General features: G+C 51.1%; 1 protein-coding gene and 1 long non-coding RNA gene across 4 annotated transcripts in view; both read right to left on the minus strand.

Annotated features, from left to right (window-relative positions):
- The window catches only part of LOC119399637 (E3 ubiquitin-protein ligase RBBP6), a 108,220-nt gene that overhangs the window by 42,065 nt on the left and 50,413 nt on the right, over positions 1 to 15,742 (minus strand). The window lies entirely within an intron of this gene.
- LOC125759330 (uncharacterized) lies at positions 1,672 to 8,472 on the minus strand. The gene is made up of 2 exons (XR_007416895.1): positions 4,196 to 8,472; positions 1,672 to 4,067 (listed from the first exon to the last, which is right to left on the minus strand). It is a non-coding gene; the product is annotated as an uncharacterized LOC125759330 (long non-coding RNA).

Below are 15,742 nucleotides of genomic sequence, written 5' to 3' on the forward strand. Positions count from 1 at the left end.
ACACACGAGGGACTACACTCCCACAAGTCCACGTCTTACACGACTGCAGTTGGAGCAATGGCACATGCTGATGTGTTATCATAGCTGGCTTTGTCAGACAACCAAATCACTTGTCAATTTGGTCTACAAATGCCAGCGCATGGGACCTCTACTATCTCACCCAGTATTTCAATAGTGAGCCCCGAGCCTTGGAATACCTTGAAATGGGAGAAAATGATTGGGGGTCGTGACATTAGACATGAAGTTTTCGGACAACACGAAGGTGCTGGACATGAGCCCAGCCGAGTTTTGGAAATACCGCACCCAAAACTTCCACATTCAGTTGCGCGTGACAACGCCCATGGAGGTCAGATGAGCGGTGGTGGAATTGACGAGGTACGCACAGGAAAGTGTGCAAAGTGCTCAAAATGTGCAAAAAGAGAATCGGAAGAATCCATCTACGAGTGTCTACGTGAAAACCCCGCATCGCCATTGACAAACACTGCACAAACTACCAAGTGTCTGGCAGACCCACTGTCACGAACTGCCATTTTTGCGACCCAGCGTCACGGTTAAGGGGACGCGCCCTTTGAAAACCGAAAAATCGCGAAAAAGTCGATTTTTTGAAAACCACATATTCGGGTAGTACGTCTCATCAACTATCTGTTCTGTAAATATCAATGTCTAATTCATCGCGAAAGTACGTCAAATCATATAACATGCCACGGCAGCCGGTGAGCGGCGAGCGAGCGCTGAAAATACCCCAACTTCGCGCGCTCGCAATTTCCGAACCACGTGGCCGAGCGCTGCCATCTTGGTGTTGTTTTGCTCGCGAATTCTTGCGCTTTTTTTTTTCGCCACCCACGGCAGCAGCAGTGGCATGGCCGAGGCGGGAATCGCTCATGATTGGGGGGCTCTCGAAGTTTTGAAGTCTCCGGCGGCTCGGATGCGAAGCCGCGATTGGAGGAAGCGCGCGCCTCTCGAGGGAGTGGGGGATCACGCTGCTCCTATTGGCTGCTGCGCGCGATGACGCATCTGTTCCCCCGGCTCGTCGTCTGCTCCAGCGCTTGCAATGCCGGCGTTCTTTGTGTGTCCCGTTTGCCATCATCCCGCTCAGTTCTCGCACGTGCTCTTCAATCTTTCACCGTCTTTACGAGACGCTCTTCACCGTCTTTACGAGACGCTCTTCTACCGTCTTTATGGGACAATCTTTCACCGTGTTCACGGGACGCCGATTGTTGTGCTGTTGGTCACGATGGGCATAACAAAGTTCGGGACTCGGCACTCATTCGGTTCAAGAAAGCGTCAGATGAAGCTCGTACGCATGGCGCGGCTCGTTCACGCGCCAACGCGCGGTGACAGTCGCATCGATGCTTATCGCGACGTTGAGATTGCTACACCATTGGCGCAAGACTCCGTCGTCACAAGTGAGGCTGGTGTTGGTGTTTCGTGCTCAAGTGCGCCTGGTGCGTCGCACTCGCTAACCGCAGTGATTATGGCCCCGAACAGTGCGACTGCGTCGTCGACTGTGCATTTGAAGACTCGTTTTCGGACGTGCGAGGAGTTAGCCGCGGAGGATAGCGAATGTGTTGTTGTGCAACAAAAGCTCGGCGCTATGTCGGCGACCGAGAGGAAGTTTCAGATGATGCCTGAACCTGAAGGTGCCACCACTACGACTGAAGGCAAGAAATATTTCCTCGTGCAAGGGGATGCCCTTAGCGACCTGCTGTTTAAGTCCCCGTGCCCGCGCTGCCTCGCGACTGGGGTGAAGTTCCAAGAAGGCACCCAGCTTGGACTTGCCACGAAGCTTCAGCTAGTATGTGAACACTGTGGAGTAGTTTCGAGCTCGTGGAGTTCTGCTCGCCAGAACGAGTCAAAGGCCTTCGACGTGAATATAAGGGCCATTGTGGCCATGAAGCAAATAGGGAAAGGGCAGACAGCCCTCAACGACTTTTGGGCAACTATGAATGTTTCCCACCGTGGCCTGCACCATAGAACATTCCAGAGGCATCTGAAGCAATTCAGGGAACCACAGGAACAGACCCTGGAAAAATTCTACGCAGAATCGGCTTCTGCCGTGAAAAAGACGTACAAGGAGATGAACCCATCTTTCTGCAGGGACATCACAGTGAACTATGATGGGACCTGGCACAAGCGTGGACATACATCCCACATTGGAGTTGGTGCAGTCATCGAGTACCACACAGGCCTCATCTTAGATGCCGTAGTGTTGTCAAATCAGTGCCTCGGCTGCCAGTTGGGACTGAAGCCCGAGGACACTGGCTCCGCAAGCTGGTTGGAGCAAGCTCTAGGAGGGAAGGGCAGGTTGACGAAAGCCCTTATTGATAAGTTGACGGATTATTATGGCTGGGCATTGCGGAACAATTCCAGTGATGTGGCTGCAATGCAGCGTGCAGTGATGGCATCATTTCATCACGTCACCTCCACTGACACGGACCCTCACCATGACTTGTGCCCGGAAGGTGTGGAATCGTGGTGCCGTCATGACGGCAGCAAGGCGAATGGTGTGCCACCTCCAAAGCACAAGTACAATCTTCCAGGCTACGTTGCAAACGCATTGCTGCCTGTCTATCAGCGCCTTTCACAGGCTTCCCTTCTGCAACGCTGCCTGGGAGCAAAGACTCAAAATGAGTCGGAATCGTTGCACCCTGTCTTATGGTCCTTGATGCCCAAGGAACAGCATGCATCGTTGATAGCTGTGGAGACAGCACTGCATGAGGCAGTTCTGAGATACAACGCCGGCTGCTACAGGGCCACCCAAGAGTTGTCGTCGTCGGTAGGGCTCACACCTGGCCACCTAACCAACCAACGGGCTGCGGAGAAAGACTCTCTCGTCTGAAAAAGGCTCAGAAATGGATGCAACACAAGCAGGAAAAGCGGCAAAGGAAAAGAGTCCCAAAGGACACATCTAGCTACTGTGCAGGGTCATTTTAGACCAAAATATGTGTTCGAAACTTTCGAAGTCTCCCTTCTAGAAGTCTTTAGTGTGGCTCTGTATCGGCTGGCCCTTAACGTCTGCAACACAGGCATCGGGACTTCAATCTCGAGTTAGCTCAACCTGCTCGAGATCGGCTTCAAGCACTAGCCTCCCGGAAACACCAGCGTTGCAACACCGCTGACATCGCCGTTGTGCCACAACTCTCTCTGACTTCTCACATCTGATCGTCGTGGACTCAACGCTGCCGGTTATCACACATATACCTTTACCTGTTTATATTCTCGAACTTTCTCATCAATAGTTCTATTGTTTGTTAGTTTTGTGTAGTTTGTAATACTTCTCTCTTGTAAACTGATTGACTGATTTTGTATCTATTTTGTTAGTTGGTATTGAGTGTTGTACTAGATTTCTTGAGCTGCAATATTACTAGAGTAAAGTAATCTCTTCACTGTCTCTGCTTACGCAGCGAACAACCTAACCTGCTGTCATTCCCGTCGCAGACTTCGCGCTGGCGACGCTAGAGTGGCAGCTTGTAACACCCACTGTTTCGGTTCTTCGCCTAGACGACAAGCGCCTCCAACGAGCAATCCAGATGCTTAATGATGAAATGTGTTCTTAACTCTACTTTGGACTTTACTGAAATGTACCAGAACATGCAGCCCCTCTTTGATGCTCCGCACGGTGATCTCACTACCTTATACATGGATGTGCCCGCATCGTTTGATGTCATGATAGAACTCAAACTTTCAGTTTAACGGCATCCATTAGGAAGCATCTGCCTTTGTGAATAACCTCTACAGCCTGGCCAGGAAGGCGGTCCCCCCAAAAAGACTGTATGGAGATTGTGTCCCGTACAGTAGTGGAGAGTGTATGGTGGCGCTGGATGCGCATGCAAAGAGGTTGTTTTTGTGTATGTATTTCTCCCACTCCACAATACACCTGTCAGCTGTTACTCCAGTGCCTTGTCCTGTGGTCTTCCTTGTCTTGTGCTTCTGTCTTGTGTGCTGTTTAAACTATGACCTGAACCTGCTCGCCCAGTCTAACGACCCTTTTGCAGTCCCCTCCAAGTGCAGCAAGTTTCTTCAACCCTATCCTTTCCTGTTACATAAACCGCAGCACAATTCCAGAACTCTAACCGTTAGCTTTTCACTACAGGACACCGTCAGCGGTCACATACTGCAGTCCTCAGAGTGCCGCAAGAACTTTTTCTTCAACCATATCCTTTTCCGTTACATAAACCGCGGCACAATCCGGAACTCTAACCGCTACACTAGCTTTTCACTACAGGACACCATTGGCGGTCGCACACTGCAGTGGAACGAGCCACACTGCGAGCCTTCTGCTTTTCATACAATCAAGAAAATGTTTGGTGGTGGCATAGATTCTTGAGCATGTCAAATATTCTGCTGAGCAGACAATTTCCAGGACACCCGCCGTTGTGCTCTCAAACAATGAAGTATTTCCAGATGACGATGCCTTGAACCACAGCATGTGGCGCTACAAGTGAACAGCATGTCCTCTACTAAATAATACAAGAAGATCTACCCGATGGCCTTGGGAAAGCTCCTTTTTGACACTTTTGTAATCGAAGAAACATACATAGGAATGTGGCAGCTCCATCAATATAAAACTTTGAACCTAACGCCCACAGTTCTTGGTCAACGCTTTCCATATTTCGACTACACTGACACCGACAAGCAGAAAAGTCAGCATAGCCACTAGGGACCTTTTCCCAAGCAGTGTGTCAATGTCACCTTTGCAAGCTGTGACATGCCTGCGGTTCCCCCTTTGCACCCTTGCGTCTCGGCAAGTGGAAGTTAGTTGTACTGTGTTTTGGGGTGGTGCCAGAAGCAATTAAGTGTAATGTGTTGTTTAAATAGAACAGTATATTTTGCTGTGTCGCAGTCTGCACCTTTGCTCACTGAGTGTGTGCAGAGAGGCATTCTGTGAGCTTGATGAGCACGATGCACACGGCAAATAAACATGTTGCTGCTAAAAGAGGAGAGAAAAGGGGGAGGGGGGGCAGGGGGTTGTGAATATCATAAAAAAGCCCCTCCTTAATCAAGAATACAATATCGGAATGCTCGGCGTGGACAAATTAAATCAAATAATTGCCACTTGGCATCTCTAGATTGTCACTCTTACCGAGGAAGTATTTGCCTTTGTTAATAACCTCTATAGCCTGGTTGAGTAGGCGGTTCCCTAAAGGAAAAAAACATTCTTTTCTGGTGACGCCATCTATGTTCCCAGGAACAAACTACAAAATCTATTGGTTTGAGCAATGAGAACTGTGCGTAGGACATTAATGAAACTATGGAGAAACTTGTGGAACCTGATCGAGGCATGGGACAGGTTTTAAACGTGTCCGAACCAGGAACAAGCGGAGATGAAAAAGGTTTACAATCCCCTCCCTGCTGGGCATTGCAGCTAGTCAGTTCCAAAACAAAGAAAACTTGTGCTCGATGTGTTTCCTGCTAGAGATGCTGAGACAATTTGTCGCGACATTATCCGAGGAATCGAGCAACGGCCCACCCAATACAGAATCGCTGCCGCCGCACTCCACAGACAAGGGACTAGACTCCCACACGTCATGGTCTTCCACGACTGCAGTAAGAGTAACGGCACATGCGTTATCTTCGCTGGCTTTGTCAGATGACCAAATCGCTCGTCAACTTGGTCTACAAGCACATGGGACCTCTACTATTTCATCTAGCATTTCAACAGTTAGCCGCGAGTATTGGAATACCTCAAAATGGGAGGACACGATTGGGGTCGCAACGTTAGACATGAAGTTTCGAGACAACTCGACACGAGTTGTCTCAAAACATACACTGTAGATTTGCCATTTTCGCATGCGGGCACAGCATTACTTAGTCTGTGTAATACTTTCTTAAGACTGCTGCTGGAGCTGGTTCCTTTCCTTTTGCGATGTGTCACTTGTAAGCATGAGTAGGGGTCATTCTTGAGTCGTTATTTGGAGACTGAATGCTTCCATATCAGTTAAGTTTTCACTGAGTGAATAAATAACAGCGATGCACGTTATTGGCTCTTTGTTTGCTCTATATTGTCATCAAAGACTTGCATGCGGAGCGCTTAATATGTACTCGACATGAGGCTGGCTGAGTTCTGGAAATACTGCACCCGAAACTTTTGCATTCAGTTGCATGTGACGACAACCTGTGGAGGTCACACGAACAGTGGAGGAATTGACTAGGTACGCACAGGAAAGGGTGCAAAGTGCCGAAAACGTGCAAAAGGACAATTAGAAGAATCCATATCTATGAGTGGCTGCGCGAAAACCCCGCATCGCCATTGACAAACATTGTACACATCGCCAAGTGGTCTGGCTAACCCGGTGTTTCAGTCGATTTGCCTGGACGACAAGTGCCTTCAACGAGCAATCCAGGTGTTTAATGACGAAATGTGTTCTAACTTTACTTTGGACTTTATCAAAATGTAACAGAAGATGCAGCCCCTCTATGACGTTCCGCATCTGAGGCAATGGCAAGCGCAACCCTGTGCATGCTAGCCCCAAATAGTGATGAAGGCAACAGTGATTGGAAATTATCATGCCTGCCACAAAAACACAGATGTGAACTCAAACAGAATGGAGGTTGAAGCAACTTTAACTCCCTTAGCAAACATGGATTGAGATACACAAACATTAGAACCCTTGCAGTACTCCCTGAAGACAAAACCTATGGATTTATTCCAAAGGGACAGGCTTACACGCACGGATTTGTGTATTCAATAGGAACCCCACCAAATGGGGGGCCAGCAGTTCGACAGGACGAGTAGTTCGGGTGAGTGACTGACACCCCACAAACAACCATGGCAGCAGACAGAGCTGACACGCTCTCACAGGTGTCTGCCAACAGGCAACTACAGTCGAAATATCAAACCCACCAATATAGAATTTTCGGCTATATCAAACTAGTAAATTATCCCCTTGAATATCCTTTGTAAAAGTAAAGAAATTCGCATGCTTATATCGAACGGTATTTTTACCCGCCATCGGATATATCGAACGCCGCGCGAGCTGGAAGGTGCGCTTCGGCACTCGCTGCGCCCGGCGACCTTCGCGGCATCAAGTCTCCGCCGACACCCAAAACGCTCGAAAAACGTGAGGGCTTTTGACGGCATGAGTGAAGGAGACACTTCGTGACGGGAAGACCGATCTTGTCGTCATTCCGGGAGGGATGACGTCAACGTTGCAACCGCTGGACGTCGTCCTTAACAAGCCTTTTAAAGACAGTGTGCGTGCGTTTTACAATGAATGGATGGCTGGCTACACCAGCAGACCCCAACAGGCCGGCTGCGCAGGCCACCTCTCGCGACAGTTTGTGCTTAGGTCTCCGAGGCATGGAGGTCTCTGCCTGAAGAAATAGTGGTGCGCGCATTTAGGAAGTGCTGCATCAGCAACGCTCTCGACGGCACCGAGGACGACATGTTGTGGGAGGCGGCTAGCGAAAAGCAGTCGTCCTCGGAGGAGAGCTCCGACAGTTCGGAGGACTGAATTAAGTGCATCAGTGAACAGTTCCATGTTTTTCTTTTCTTTTTTTGCTGGTCAAGGTAAGGGGGTCGACCTATATTCCGCATTATATGGTAATTCAGAGCCGTCAGGCTCCCATGCGCCGCGTCATAATTCTCCGTCCCCAGCCAGTGCTGAGGGGCGCTTGAGCGAGTCTTTCGATTCATTATTCTTCCCCGCTCTCAGATGTTCCTGAGCAGCGCTTAAATGAGCCAGAAGGCTCAACATCCGCGTTACTTTCTGCCCCACAAGGAAGTGCTTCGGCACAACGTGTGCCTCGTCGATCGAAAAGGTCGCGAAAAAAACCTAGGTTTACGGACAATGTATCGCAATTTCCTTTGTGGTTTTTCAATGTTCCGGTATCCAGTGTTAACAGTACAGTGTATTGTGTGAATCTTTTTTTATTGTCAAATGTGTGTATCAAGTGACCTTACAGCCATGCGCACTGTGTGCTTGTACATAAACTGCTCTTGTTTCCCATGGCTGTCATACTGTTCTCTTCAATATTTTTGTCTTGTAATGACCTTTTTTCTTACCAATGCAAAGTACATTGAGAAGCTGCTGCAGGAAGGAATCGCAAGTGTGACCCAACAGAACTGGCTCTATGACTGCACTCACGTGATGAGGTTTGAGGATTCGCAGGCCTTTGACGTAAATGTGTGCACCATAATGGCTATGAAGCAAATAGGCAAGGGGCGAACAGCTCTCAACAATTCTTGGGAAGCAATGAACATCCCTCACAGAGGTCTGCACCACAAGACGTTTCAAAAGCATCTGAAAGGGACATTCAGGGAGCCAGAGGCCACCACTTTGGACAAGTTATGCCTATTTTGCTGCAGCAGTGATTACTGCATATATAAAAAAAGGACCCCAGCTTTTGCAAGGACATCACCGTGACGTACGATGGAACCTGGCACAAGCGTGGTGTCACAAACGAGTGCTTAGTTATGAGTTGCCAAATACAAACGGCTTTCGGCTTCAGCGACTGCCGCTCACGCTGCGAGTGCTCACGGTCGGCATGCCGTACACGTGCAACAAGGAGTTTGGAGCGTGGATGGAAAAGTGTAAGCTGCGCGAACTCAACGTGACCACTGAAAACATGCCAGACCGGAGCGACTGCGTGGATGCGCTAGTGCGAGGGGTGTTGAGCGGAGCCGAACTGCTCAAGAAATTCACGCTCGACATGCCACCGCAGTGTGCGAGCACACCTCACTACTAGAGCAAGAGTTACTCGAACTTGCTCGGCCTGGTGTTCAAGTGGGGCCTCAGAGAAGTGAAAATACCCGCCATGGCGTACTCAAGAGAGTACGAGGACTATATGCAGCGGTCGTGCGAATCGCCCGTGCCGCCGATCGTTCCGGGCGTGGAGACCATGTGCGCCGCGCTGACCAATTCGCGCTGCGCGCTCGAAAAATTGCACCTCGTGTTTTATGTCGTGGGAACGGCCTGCATGAACAGGCTCGTCCAGAAACTCTTGTGCGCGAACCGCAGCCTCGTCGAGTTGACTGTCGAGGAGTGGCAGAACGTGAGCGTTTCGGTGGACGCGGAGCGGGTGCACACCGACCTGGCCATCATCGAGACGTGCGGCAAGACGGGCTCGGGTCTGTACTTTTCCCGATACTTTACGTTCGACTTGATCGCGCACTCTCTGCGCTTTGGTCACCGCGCCGACGTGGACGACTCGCTGTCCTCGGTGGCCAACAAGTACTACCTGAGACTGACGTCGCTCGACATTGCCACGTATCAGGGCGGACGATCGTTTGCCGGAAACTTGGTCAAACTGATGGAGCGTTGTCTGCTTACGCGACTCAACGTGCGCCTGGATGCTCGGGCCGTGATGTATGTAATGCCGCACGTGCCCAAGCAACTCAGCTCGTTGTCTCTCTTTATGATTGCCGTCGAAGGGTTCGAATGTTTCGAGCCGGTGCTCACGCTAACCTTGACCCAGTTGGTAAAGCTCAAGTTGCAAGTGTACGTGGACGAGGCGCTGGTCGAATGTTTCGTGCGCCAACTGGCCGCCCAAATACCTCGCAACTACCGACTATTCAAGGTGAGCGCGAAAAACCACCACGGGGTGTCGACTGCTGCTGCACCAGCCGAGTACGCAGCCATTCTGGCCGCGTGTGACCACAACGAACGCATTCTGGCGCGAGCCAATGACTACTGCGACGTTCGGCTTGGGCGGCACCGACAAAACAACAACAACAGTAGTGTAGTCGGTAGTGAAGTCAGTCAGTCTTTGAAGTATCAAGAGATGACGTCGTGGGAGCAGTGAAAAGTTATGAAGAGTGTCCCCATGGAGACATTCAATCGCCAACTGTGAAGGGGAACACTCGTCAGCGCTACAGTTTATGTGGACAGACTTGTCAAGCCGGTGAATATGAAAGAACTTTAATTGTTCTGGAATATTCTGGAGTGTTTGGACTTCACACATGTGATTACTTGTTCTCCCATTGTTTGATAGATGCATGCGAGTTGTATTGTGATTGAACCAGCCAAGTGTGCATGTTTATGTGATGTTTATACTGCCTTAACTGAGAATATATTTTGTTTGTGTTATCAACTCTTGGCTCTGACTCGGTCTCTGGACCCAAACAGGCATTTGCTGGCGCGCTAAAAGGAGGCCTAAAAAAAAGGCACGCTAAATGGGGGGGCCGATACGTCAGCCTTTGGAATCTGCTGGGCTATTGCCTGTGGGGGTGCTATCACCCCTGTAAAGTTGTTTGCACCTCATGGTGCACGCACGTCTCACGAATAGGCCGCAACAACCGTCGAGCAAGCAGTGGCGCTGTGCTCGCGTGCATTAGGGTTAGCGCGGTGGCGCTGGCAGCGCCACCGTGGAGAGGCTAGGCTGGCGGACAGAAAACAGGAGCGAGTCTTTTTGGGTTTGGCGGCGTGCGTGGATGGACGTCTCCCGCGGTGGGTCCGTGGGGGACGATACCACGGCTCATTTCCCTCGGGCCCCCCATGGTGAGTCGTGCATCGGCGATGCTGCCGCATGCGCGGAGCATTATATGTCTTACGTTGTCTTGAGTGTGTGTTATGTTTTCCGGGTATTCATTGTCATTGTTGTGGGAATCGAGCGCGCCCTCCCCTTTGGCGCCTCATTCCCCAGCTAGCGCGTGTTGTCCCCGCACGGGCACGCGTCCGGGCATGCCTCGACATGCTCACATGCTCACGCCACCAAGCTAGCTTATGTCACTGCGCAACGCCTCTCCTCATTGGCCGCCAGTGACAACCCCCTTCCCCCTTGAGCTCGCTTCTGTCTGGCGCGGGCTTGCCCGCGTCAGATGCTCTCAGGCCTTGACGAGAGGTTGACGCGCTGCTCTAGCAGGCGGCTTCTCGTTCGTGTGCTCTACTGCTGCCCTTTGTGTGAGAGTCGTAGCGCCGCTGGCAAGCGTACTTGCTCGGTCTTGCGGAGTTCCCTATACGGCCTACAAGCCCGTGAGTGGCGTACTGTGCTGCATCTTGGGTTAATAAACCCGTTGTTGCTGTTACCCTGCCTCGTGCGTGGTTTCTGCGCCGTGTCGGAGAAAACGACGAACCCGGCCGCAGCGTCGTCGCACGCAGCGGCAGTGGAGAACGTCGCGTCCCTACACAGTCGCGCTCGTGGGTAAGCCTAGTGCAAACCTATCTCCACATTGTATAAGGTTTTTGCGTGTTACTAGTTTGTATAGGATTTAGCCGGCGAACTCGCCGTATGTAAAAGTGTTTAATGAACGTTGTGGGGGTGCTATATCACCCTGTAAAGGCGCCTGCCGTAACTTGGGCGCGGCCGCTGTGTTTGCACGCACGTGCTTTGTTCGTAAGCGGAGACCTTCGTCCAAGGCCAGGGATGTGCTGTCTGTAATCCGAGTTTACCGCGGTGGCGCCGGCATCGCCGCCGCAAATGTAGGCCGGCGCATAGAAACAGGAGTGAATCTCTCTTTTGGGGTGTGGCAGCGCGCGCGGATGGACGACGGCCGCGGGGTCCGTGGGGGTCGGTACCGCGGCTCGCTTCCCTCGGGCCTTCGTGGTGAGTCGTGCATCTGCGGCGCCGCCACCGCATTTGTATTGTATTTTGTATGTCTTATTTTATGTCTTATCTATGTCTTATGTTATATTGTATTGCATGCCTTTTATTGTCTTGAGTGTGTGCTATGTTTCCCAGTATTCATTGTTAGCGTGTTACGTATTAATTGTCAGCGTATAAGTTTTCGCGTGTACATGTTACGTGTTTACTAATTCGGCCGGCGAGCTCGCCATATATGTAAAGAAGAGTTTTAATAAACCCCCCCACGTTTTGTTGCCCGACCGCGTGAACTGTGTCCGTGTGTTCCGAGGGCGGCGGCGGTTATATCGCTCAGACCCCACACTGGCGCCCAACGTGGGGCTCTTGGAGCATCGCACGGCGGTTTTCGCGGTTCGGGGCAGCATTTCTGTGAGCTTAAAGTAAGCCTAAGGGGGGATTTTCATCGCTAGCGTCGGCGGCGTGCTTTTTTGACAGCGAGCTGATCGGGTGCTGTGGCGTGTTCTAACTTGTCGGCACGCTAAGTTTTATCTGTTCGCGGGCGGTTCATTTTTATTTTTAAGAAGGTCGTTGAGTGTCGGTACAAGCGTCACATGGTTCGCATCCTGGGAGAGCGAAGCACAGAGAACGTGGATGGTAGGCAAGCCCGAAGCGAGTGAGTACAGAAGCCTCGTAGGTGGTCCGAGTTTTTTTTCTGTAAATAGTTTTCTTCTCTCTTTGACTCTGGGAGTCGCGGCTTGTGTAGCCGGGTGGCCAGGGGCCACGGGTGTCGTTGCTGCTGGCATTGCAGCTCGACGCCGGGGCGTCGTGACATCGTCCGGGACGGTGGACGCCGAATCGCTCGGTAAGCTGCTGTGTGCAGCGAGCGTTTAGGGCCACCTCACAGAGCTGATGTCTCCTCGCGGCTGCCTCCTCTGCGCCTGTGCGAGTGCTTGTTTTGGATGCCGGTTGTGTCGAGCGAGTCGTTAAGCCTAAGGCTCTGCTTAGCTGCCTGTTGCACGTGAGACACAACCCGCTGGATCGTGGCGTCGAGTTGTTGCACTCAGCTTCCCTCATTTTTAGCTTGCGCACGCGATTAAACTAAGAAAGGCAACCGTTCATTGCATTTGTCATCTCGGTCACCGCCGATGTCATTGCTAGCCGGACTGCACCGTTCTTTCGAGAGTGTACACAGTGGAAGTTGTAACCCGCGGATGGCTGTGTGCTGCACATCGTCTTCACCGATGGCCGACATCCCGTGACCTGTGTAGCTGCCTTTAAATCGGCTCCCTTGTTGAGTGCTGCCCGCAACCAGAAGACGTGTCGGTGCGAGCGACGTTCTCTCGCGCCGACGGCCACGTTGCCTTTGCGGTTCCGGGACTGAGGTCAAGCCAGCGCAGCGGTGTCGACCAGCGGCTGTGTCGCGGTGCACGGACATTCTGTGGGGACGTTTACGCCACTTGTTCTTTCGTAGAGCTTGTGTAGCAGTTTTTTTTTTTAAGTTTTCCGGGATATGGTTTTGATTTAAGGTTGGGGGGATGTGGGGGTGCTATATCACCCTGTAAAGGCGCCTGCCGTAACTTGGGCGCGGCCGCTGTGTTTGCACGCACGTGCTTTGTTCGTAAGCGGAGACCTTCGTCCAAGGCCAGGGATGCGCTGTCTGTAATCCGAGTTTACCGCGGTGGCGCCGGCATCACCGCCGCGAATTTAGGCCGGCGCATAGAAACAGGAGTGAATCTCTCTTTTGGGGTGTGGCAGCGCGCGCGGATGGACGACGGCCGCGGGGTCCGTGGGGGTCGGTACCGCGGCTCACTTCCCTCGGGCCTTCGTGGTGAGTCGTGCATCTGCGGCGCCGCCACCGCATTTGTATTGTATTTTGTATGTCTTATTTTATGTCTTATCTATGTATTATGTTATATTGTATTGCATGCCTTTTATTGTCTTGAGTGTGTGCTATGTTTCCCAGCATGCATAAGTTTAGCGTGTTACGTATTAATTGTCAGCGTATAAGCTTTAGCGTGTTAGCGTGTTACGTTTACTAATCCGGCCGGCGAGCTCGCCATATATGTAAAGAAGAGTTTTAATAAACCCCCACGTTTTGTTGCCCGACCGCGTGAACTGTGTCCGTGTGTTCCGAGGGCGGCGGCGGTTATATCACTCAGACCCCACAACGTACACGTGTTGGTTGCCCGGACGGCATGAACTGTGTCCGTGTGTTCCGAGAGTGGCGATATCTCGCAGACCCCACATGCCTCCCCATTAATGGGGTTCATGACACGTGGGCACATATCCCACATCGGAATGGTATCTAATGAACTTGCATACAGGTCTTGTTTTGGATGCCATAGTTCTCTCTAACTACTGCCTTGGATGCCAAACCTGGAGATACAGCATTTGACAGCTGGCACCAGCACCACATTTGCCAAAAGAAACACCGAAGCATGGATTTGGATGCAGGCATGACTCTCTTCAAGCGGCCCATATCCAAGCATGGCCAGCATTACACTACCCTGTGTCTGATGGGGAAAGCCGTACCTTGTCTGCCCTCACAGAGGAGAATGTTTACGGGCTTGTACCGACTATAAGAGTGCCTCAACCACGTCCACAAGAGAATAGGAAGTGCACTATTAAACATCGTGCACAAGCCCCAAGATAATTCTTTAGCAATATGCCACGAAAGGTACAACGGCGGGTGCGGCATGAAATGCCATTAGACCACATCCCATGGTCGTTCCGAGACTGCACTGTTGAGGAGGCCGACACGCAGTCACAGGGTACCTGCTTGCCGGATTCACCCAGTGTGGCATTTTGTGATCTCTGTGAGGTGTCAGTGTACTTCAACAGTCATTACACTGGGGCTATGCATGTGGCTAAAACAAAGGCGGCACAGGACAGTGGCCATTGCAAGAAGGAAGCACCGACCCCATCCGCACCCGTTCCGACGCCCTGCGACCAAGACCACGCGGCCTCGTGTCGTGAAAGCTTAACTCTTTCAGTACGGCCTCATAGGCCACCAGACACAGGTCTCCGTTGACTTCAAATCTCTCGCAAAAATAAAAGCAGTGCTTTACAGACTTACAGTTTCAGCTTGGTTTGTTTACATTTCGCGCTCCCCATGCCGCTGAAGACGACAATTGAACTGAAGGTGGTTTCGAGTTGCGTGCAAGAATGGGGTCCCGTCCGTGCAGTGCTCTTCGAAAGCAGGCTCCCCTAGCAAGTATTTTGGCCGCTTCTGCAGATTTTTCTGACCTAAGCAGTAGTGATGACTCAAGCAACGATACGGGATCGTCAGATTTTAGCTCTGACGATGACACTTCTGCGCAGGTGCCTCAAACTTCAACAAGTGCTTGCAGGTGAGATTTTTCTTTGACCTCGCGCTGTGTATATATAAAAAAAATGCACTTCATACTCGACGACAGTGCTGTTTTTTTCTTTAGGGCCTCAACAACATATGGCCAGGATATTTGCCGAACTCATCGCGCCATGTCAAGTTCTCGCCAATGAGACAACCAGGTGCCTATGTTGGAGCAGTGGTGTGGAGCGATGCGTGTCAGTTCTGTAGAACGCTGGACTTCTTTCTTTTGTTTTTCACGACTGAAGTAATGACGACGGCGTGTGAGAACACAGATAAGTACGCCTGGATGAACATAGTGGGGAAACCTATTCTCAACGCGATGGCTCCTGGGAGGAAGTTATTCCACTGGAGATGCTGCGACTAATTGGACTCATCATCTACATGGGCCTTGTTGAAGTGCCACAACTGCACTTACATTGGCGGACCACAGGAACACTTAGTGGCCTGCTGCCACAAATGTTATGCAACAAGAGATTGGTTGCTTTGACATAGTGAACAGGCTCTGTACATAGTACCTTGATCAAGGATACAAAATTTATATGGATAATTTTTACACATCAGCGAAACTTTCTGAACATCTGCTTCAGTGCAAGACACTTGCATGCGGGACAACTCGCAAGGACCGTCTCTGCTTTCCAGCTGAATTGAAAGACACTGCATGGGAAAAACGGGCACAGCGTGGAGACATTCGATGGATTCGGAAAGGTAGCATCCTCTACATGCAGTGGAAAGACTGCAGGGCTGTGAACTTGAGTACGATGCACACGGCAAATCAGCATGTGCCAGCCAAAAGAAGAGATGAAGGGGGGGGAGGGGGGGGCAGTGGGCTCTGAAAGTAATCAAAAAGCTGCTCCTTGTCCACGAATACAATGCTGGAATGTTAGGCGTGGACAAATCGGAGCAAATCATTGGCACTTACTACGTCCTCGG

The sequence above is a fragment of the Rhipicephalus sanguineus genome, chromosome 7 (assembly GCF_013339695.2).
Source record: "Rhipicephalus sanguineus isolate Rsan-2018 chromosome 7, BIME_Rsan_1.4, whole genome shotgun sequence".
In the NCBI taxonomy this organism is placed as follows: Eukaryota; Metazoa; Arthropoda; class Arachnida; order Ixodida; family Ixodidae; genus Rhipicephalus; species Rhipicephalus sanguineus.